Genomic DNA, 7542 nt, shown 5'->3' on the forward strand with positions numbered 1-7542 from the left:
GGGCTGGGGCTGGGGCTGGGGCTGGGGCTGGGCTGGGGCTGGGGCTGGGGCTGGGGCTGGGGCTGGGGCTGGGGCTGGGGCTGGGCCTGGGGCTGGGGTAGTCTTCATCCCACTAGAAGACCTTTGCTTCCCAAGGCCAAATGGGCAGGGAAGAGATCATTACTTGAGTCCCATTAGCTAGTCGTTTAGTAAGTGTCTATAAATATCCTCTGTCAGTGACAAACCAGACTCAGGCCCCACCATGTGTGCCCTGTGTCCCGAAAGACCTCATTCCATGGTAGAGAAACTGAAGCAGACAACAGGCACGTCTAGGAACCCCACCATTATTCTAAGCACACTCCCACTCCAGTCTACAAGATGCCAGCCCTGGTTTGGGACTTGGTTTTGTAAAACTTCCCTCTTGACACCACACTGGAGTCTCCCTGGGTTTGAGTCTTGGAGGTCCTAAGTTAGCTGGCCAGTCACATGGTAGGGATCCAGGAATGGTCAGGCCTCATAATTGGTCCTCTCACGTGGTGTTCCTTCCTGAGGAACAGTGGTTCCTCTCTCCCATCCCTTCTCCTCTCAGACTGGATGACTGACCTCCATCTCTGCTCTATTGGTCCATCTGAGTCCTCACAGGTTTGGGGCTGGAAGCTCTCGGAATGGTCTCTAAGCCTTGGGTCACAGTCCATGACCAACTGTCAGCTTATAGACTGAGCTGCCATTGCCTTCAGACTCAATGAGAGGGAAAGGACTATATCTAGCCCTCTGTAAATCCAGTTTCAGAGGATCCAATGCCCCTTTCTTGCCTTTTTGGGCACTGCACACACATGTACACATACATGTACATGTACATACAGGTACACATTAATACCTGTACACATACATGTAGGTAAAACACCCATACATATAAAATAAAAATAAATAAAATCTCAGAAAACCCAGACTTCATAAATATATACATGTGCACACACACATATATGTATATATATATGCATATATATACAGACACATATACACACATATATGTATATATACTCACATGCACACAGACATATATATGTGTATATATGCATATACACATATGTACATATATGCATACGCACACATATATATGCACTCATGCACACACATCTCACACAGTACAGATATACATATGCATACTTTATTTTTAAAGATAGAAGTATTCATTATGCACTTACAGTTTTTGTTTCCTTTCCTTTTTGCTTTCTTGACAAAGAAAGTAAGTGCGACCCCCAACTGGTAATCCCCCAGCCATAGCTTCCCACATGTGGGAAGAATACAGCTGTGTGCTCCTAGCTGCAAGAATCACAGGTGTGCACTCACACGCTGGGACATCATTTTAACAACTCACCAAGCATAGTATCTGCTGCAGATCTTCCCCATCCTTCAAGTTTAGGGCAAAGTCTTCTTGTACATATTTTTTGAGAAAATGAGGGCAGAAGAGGAAGTTATGAGCAAACTCTGTTTGCTCTGTTCCCCTATGGCCTACGTCTTCCCATTTTGTCTTATTGTGAGCATCCACACTAATGCAGGGATATGGGACAGGATGGTCATCATGGATTCATTTTGCCTCCCACTCTTGGGCTCTCGGGCCTGCCTGGGGCAGGGAGTTGTTTGTCTTTGCCCTGTTAACTCTTTAGCCCTCACTCCAGTGCTGAGTGCAAGGTCAGGGGAGGCCTCAGTCAGTTCCTGATGAATAAGGTTGGCAAGTGGCTCTTAGGAAGCAAGATTGCTAGCAGGAGTGTGGCCCACGGCATACAATTCCTCTTTTAATCTCAACAGCCATTCCGGGGTTCTCCCATATATGCACAGGAGTAAACTGGGGTTCAACAACATTAGGAGACCTGTCTGGAGTGGGCATTTAAGCCAGCCAGGTTGTACACTGAGGCGTTCTTTGGGGACCAGCACGGCCTATTCAAAGTGGTTGACACAGCTGTTGAATGACTAATGTCTAACAGGACGGTGCTTTAAACACCTGTGTCCTGATGTCACCCTGAGAATATCAGAAAGGCATTGTTGTCCTGTTAGTACACTTTCTGGAAATAACTGTTTCTTTCTTGCTCTTTCGTAAACAGAGCCCCCCATCCCCCACGACCCCAATCTTTCCCACCCTCTTGCATTTTTAAAAAGATTTATTTATTTTATGTATATAAATGCTCTATCTGCATGTACACCTACTGGCCACAAGAGGGCATCAAAACTTAGTATAGATGGTTGTGAGCCACCTTGTGGTTGCTGGGAATTGAACTCCGGACCTCTGGAAGAGCAGCCAGTGCTCTTAACCTCTGAGCTGTCTCTCCAGCCCACGCTCTTGCATTTTTTTTTAAATAAAGGGTGTTATTTTTACAGCTTTGGTTGAGTGTGCTTGTGAGTGCTTGGTACCCTTAATCAATGCAGAGCATTGGAGGTGATCTGTGAACCCAGGACAAGTGCAGATAGGCAAACACTATCAGGGAGAAGAAAATGCATGGTGCTCACAAAGCTCATTATGACTTGCTGGCCTACGGCTGGGGGTCAGTGGGTCAGCAGGATAAAGCTACCCATGACTGTGCCTGAGAGGCTGAGCAAAGCCCAGCTCCATCAACAGCTCCATTTATTTCTCTAGATGTCAGTCTCTGGAAACCCAGTGGCCCATCTTGGGGACCCAAGTGGGCCAGTTTGGGTCCGAACTCACTGTCCAGCTGACCGCCGCTTCCTAGCTCTCCCAAGGACCCCTGGCCTGGATGTTGCCCAGCCTTATCTAGGCTGAGATGTTTCCTTTGGTCTGACACAGACACTCTATTCTGTGGCTGACTTGTGTGCAGGGCAGGGGCCAGCGTTGGCCCTAGGCTGTGTGTGTTCATGTATGTGTATGCATGTGGGTGTGTCTGCGACTGCACATATCAGAAAATGTGTATATGAGAGCACACATGTATGTCTGACTATATGTGTGATGTAATTTAGATTGGCCAAGTGTATATACATATTCAAATGAATGTACAGCTGTATGAGCAGGGTGTGTATGTGTAATTGTTTTTAGCTCTCTGTGTGTGTGTGTGCAATATGTGTGCCTCGTGTGTACATGTGCACATATGTGCATATGAAGTTGGGGATGTATGAATATACTTGTGAGTATGTGCCTGTGGCTACCTGGGTGCACGTGCACCTGAGAGCTTTGTGAGTGAGTCTGGCAATGCTGTGCAGGGAAGGTAATAGGATGTCGGGGTTTTATGGATAACAAAGGGCTTTTCCTCCTAGGGTGCAGGGAGCCCTCTTTGGTCTTCTGTTCAGCATGGCTGCCCTCTGTCAACCCTCCACTGGCTTCAATTTTCTGAGCTTGTTTTCCATCTCAGCCCCCCCCTCAGCTTCTCCCCTCCAGTCTCCATTTACACGTGTCTCTCCTTATCCCTATCATCTGCCTCTCTCTTCTCTATCTCTCTATCGTTTGTCCTCCCCCCAAACACACACACACACACAGAGGCATGTGCACACACATGCACACACATATTCACAGGCATGTGCACACACTTACATACACACATGTACACACAGAGGTATGTGCACACATTCACACAGGCACACACATGCATATGCACAATATGCACATATGTACATACACATATGTACACACAAGGCATGTGCACACACTCACACTCACATGTACACACAGAGGCATCGCACACACTCACACAGGCACAAACATACATATGCACACATATGTATATACACATACATATATGTACGCACAAGGCATGTGCACACAGGTGCATATACACACATATTCACAGGCATGTGCGCACGCACACACATGCACCCACCTGCATATATACACATATACATACACACTTACATACACACATGTACACACAAGGCATGTGCACCCACATGCACACACATGCATATGCACACAAATACACAGGCATGTGCACACACTCACATATATGCACACATATGCACACACATGCATATGCACACACATAGACATGTGTACACATTCACACATGCATACAGAGAGGTACATGCACACACATGCATATGCACACATGTATACACACATGTGCACACATTCACACACATGTGCACACATTCACACACACACACACACACACACACACACACACACACACACACACACACACTACAGACTCTCAGAGACCACACCACACTTTCTCAGTGAGCACAGCATCAGAGAGAAACCCTCAGCCAGTTCTCAGGCACAGCCTCCTCATGTACAGGTGACAGAGAGAGGAGGAATCCAGTCTCCTTGCAGCAGCTTTCTGTCCCCTGCTGCTCCCCACCAACATCCCCTCTCCCAGTCTGAGACCCTAGGCTGCTTCTTCATGCCCATCCCTGTCCCCCAGGACCAGTCTTTCTCTTCCTCCCAGCCCTCTGCATGGCCCAGTGGCAGGTTAATGCATTTACTGCCTGGACCGGATGCAGAAAGGAGAGGGCCGCAGGTTAACCATTTATTACGGAGGCGGTTGGAGTGGGTACGCTGCACGTGGGTACCAACAAAGCTGCAATTTGGCACTTGAGCTGGGCTGGGAGGGATCACTTCCCCAGAGGTGACCCTCGGCGGGAGATTGCTTGTCACCAGTGAGGAATGGCACACAGGCGTGATGGGTAGGCTGTCTGCCTCCCTGACCTCAATCGCCTCCTGCCGCGCGGCTGCCAGCGTGGAGCTGACACAAAGCGCTTATGATCTCTACTGTGAAGCTGTGGGAGGATAATGAGGGACTGGGCCCCGACTGCTGAGATGGGGCCTGGCCTCCTGAGCCTGGAGCTCCTGTCTGAGTAGCCATCTCTAGGAAGCCAGAGGAAGGCTGTGTTCAGTCAGGGAAGATCCAGGCAAAAGGCAGCATGTTTGTCTGTGGGGACCAAAGGAGTACCCATGAAGGTGTCTGTGACACACCCACCCCAGGATCCTGTGGGCTCCCTCGCAAATGCTCTCCCGTAGAACCACCCATGACCTATCATTGTGCTGCCTGGTTAGTAAAGAGGTAGGGAGTCCATGGGTCACCCCACAGACAACCTCACAAACCTCTGAGTTCCTCTCATGAGGGTTGTGACCATACTGTTTATAAGGGAGTTGGGATAAATAGTGGTTAGTCCTTTACAGTCTCCAGGGATCCTGGGTCATCAATGCTTAGAATGTTGCCCAGCATGCTAGCTGCATGCTGGGTGTTTGCACACTGCTGTTAGTTCTGGCTTCTCCCCTGTAAGGATGCCCACTACGCAGGGCTAGAATGAGGCTCTGGCAGAGTTCTTGCTTGCACATGTAAAGCTCCGCAGACAACAAATAAAAGGACTGGTGACCAGACCGCCAGCATCTGTTGAATCCAGTAGTTAGATCCTTGGTCCCCAGGGGACACGGTAGGTGCTGAATGAATGGGGTCTTGGCCATCCTGGTTAGACATTCCCCTGGCTTGCTGATAAGCCAGACTAGACTACTTGGCAAATTTCAAGTCAGGGACCTTGTCTCAAAAAAAGGTGTATAATATTGGAGGAATGATATTCAAAATGTTCCTGTGGCCTCTACATGCAGACATACCTGTGCATGTGCATGTGCACATGCACTCTCTCTCTCACGCGCGCGCGCGCACACACACACACACACACACACACACACACACACACAGAGAAAGAGAGACAGAGACACACACACAGAGAAAGACTCACAGAAAGAAACACAGGGAGACAGAGAAAGACACACACAGAGAAAGAGAGACAGATACAGAGACAGAGAGACACACAGAGACAGAGAGACACACACAGAGAAAGATAGAGAGACAGAGAGACACATACAGAGAAACACACACACACACACACACACACACACACACACACAGAGAGAGAGAGAGAGAGAGAGAGAGAGAGAGAGAGAGAGAGAGAGAGAGGTAGTGTTCTATGATTCTTGCAGAGCTGGATCGGGCCCAGAATCTAAATCACTTGGCTGGTCTAGGTTAGAACATAAACTTTGAAGACAAAGATCCGACTGGAGTTCCAGGAAGTCAGGCCTCTGCAAAAGCCTGTGCTCAGCAGGCTGTCCCAGAGATGGAAAAGAAGTTGTGCCAGTTATGGGATGTGCTCAGGGCCACACCCTGAAGCTGTTCTTCCCAAAGAACCTGTACTTTGTGCATAGCTGTTCCTTCTGATTTCATATTCAGAGCACTCATGAGCTCATGGGCAAGGGTGGGCACAGCTCCTCCAGGGACTGAGTCTTCATGGGGTTGGGGCTTGTGGTAAGCTGACTTGGGTATGAAGGAAAGGTCAGGGCCCCAGCTATATGGGTACGTGGGGCCTGAAATCTCATTGTGCCCCTCTGAGACATGGAAATGGGAGAACCTGACTCTGAGAATCCTTACAACCACTGGATGAAGGAAGCTGGAAGCCTGGCCTGTAAACCCCTCATTACTGACTGCATTTGGTGGTTTCCATGGGATCAGGTTTTGAGAGGAGTCAAGGGCAGGGTGTGTTGGAGGAGGAGGCTGACATACAACCTGTCATTCTTGTTGGAGACCAGAGGAGGACCCTACAGACATATTCTAGTAAACAATGTAAATAAGCTTTATAGCCCTCTTCTGAAGAGGGAGAGAGCTGGGGTGTTGATACACCCAAGAGTCTGGGGTAACTCATCTCCAGACTAGGGCAGGTGAAGTCCCTGGGACCCCCAACCTTCCCCGCATCATTTGAGGATGATTCCTAAGACTCTGCAGTGGTTTAAATGAGAGTATTTCTTCCCCTTATAGGCTCATGATTTTGAATACGTGGTCCCAAGTCAGCGTGACCTTAATCACAAGGATTAGGAGCTGCGGCCTTGTTGGAGGAGGAGTGTCATGGGGTGGGGGCAGACTTTAATTTTTCAAAAGACTCATGCCATCCCAGGTCTCCATTTCTGCCTTCTGCTTGCAGATGAAGATGTGAACTCTCTGATGTTCCTTTGCTCCACCTGCATAGACTCTAACCATCTGAATGAGCCAATTAAACACTTTTTTTTTTAAGTTGCCTTAGTCATGGCCACAGCAATGGAAAATTAACTGAGACAGCTGAGCAGAGATCAAGTGAGGCTCAGGGAATCTAGGCTACTCCCAGTACAGTTTCTGGAACAGCTTCCCCCGGTCTACTGAACTTTTTCCCATGGCACCTTCTTGGCTGTAGAAATGCCTCTTCATGGTGATTGTATACAAGCTCAACACCCATACCATACTTCATTCATTGTACCCAGAAGGGGTGTGGTTACTATACCATTCCTGCATCTTACAGGTGTGTACCATGAGGAAAAAATGGCTCTGGTCAGACTTTCTATTTCCAGGGGGTATGGGGTGGGAGAATTGAAGGATAGCAGAAGAGGCCCATGGGAGGCAGCTGTAAAGAGCACCTCCACCTCACCAGCAGCCAGCCTCACTGGCACAAAGACATAAACAGCCCAGCTCAGCCCAGCCCAATGGTAGGAACAGGAGTCATGGGGATCAAGCCACTGCCTTGTTGAAATTGAGTCTTAGCCCGCTGTGGCTGGGAACAGATGTGTCTGAGCTCATTCACGGTGAGGGATGCCAG

This window comes from Mus musculus, chromosome 5 (assembly GCF_000001635.26).
Source record: "Mus musculus strain C57BL/6J chromosome 5, GRCm38.p6 C57BL/6J".
Lineage (NCBI taxonomy): Eukaryota > Metazoa > Chordata > Mammalia > Rodentia > Muridae > Mus > Mus musculus.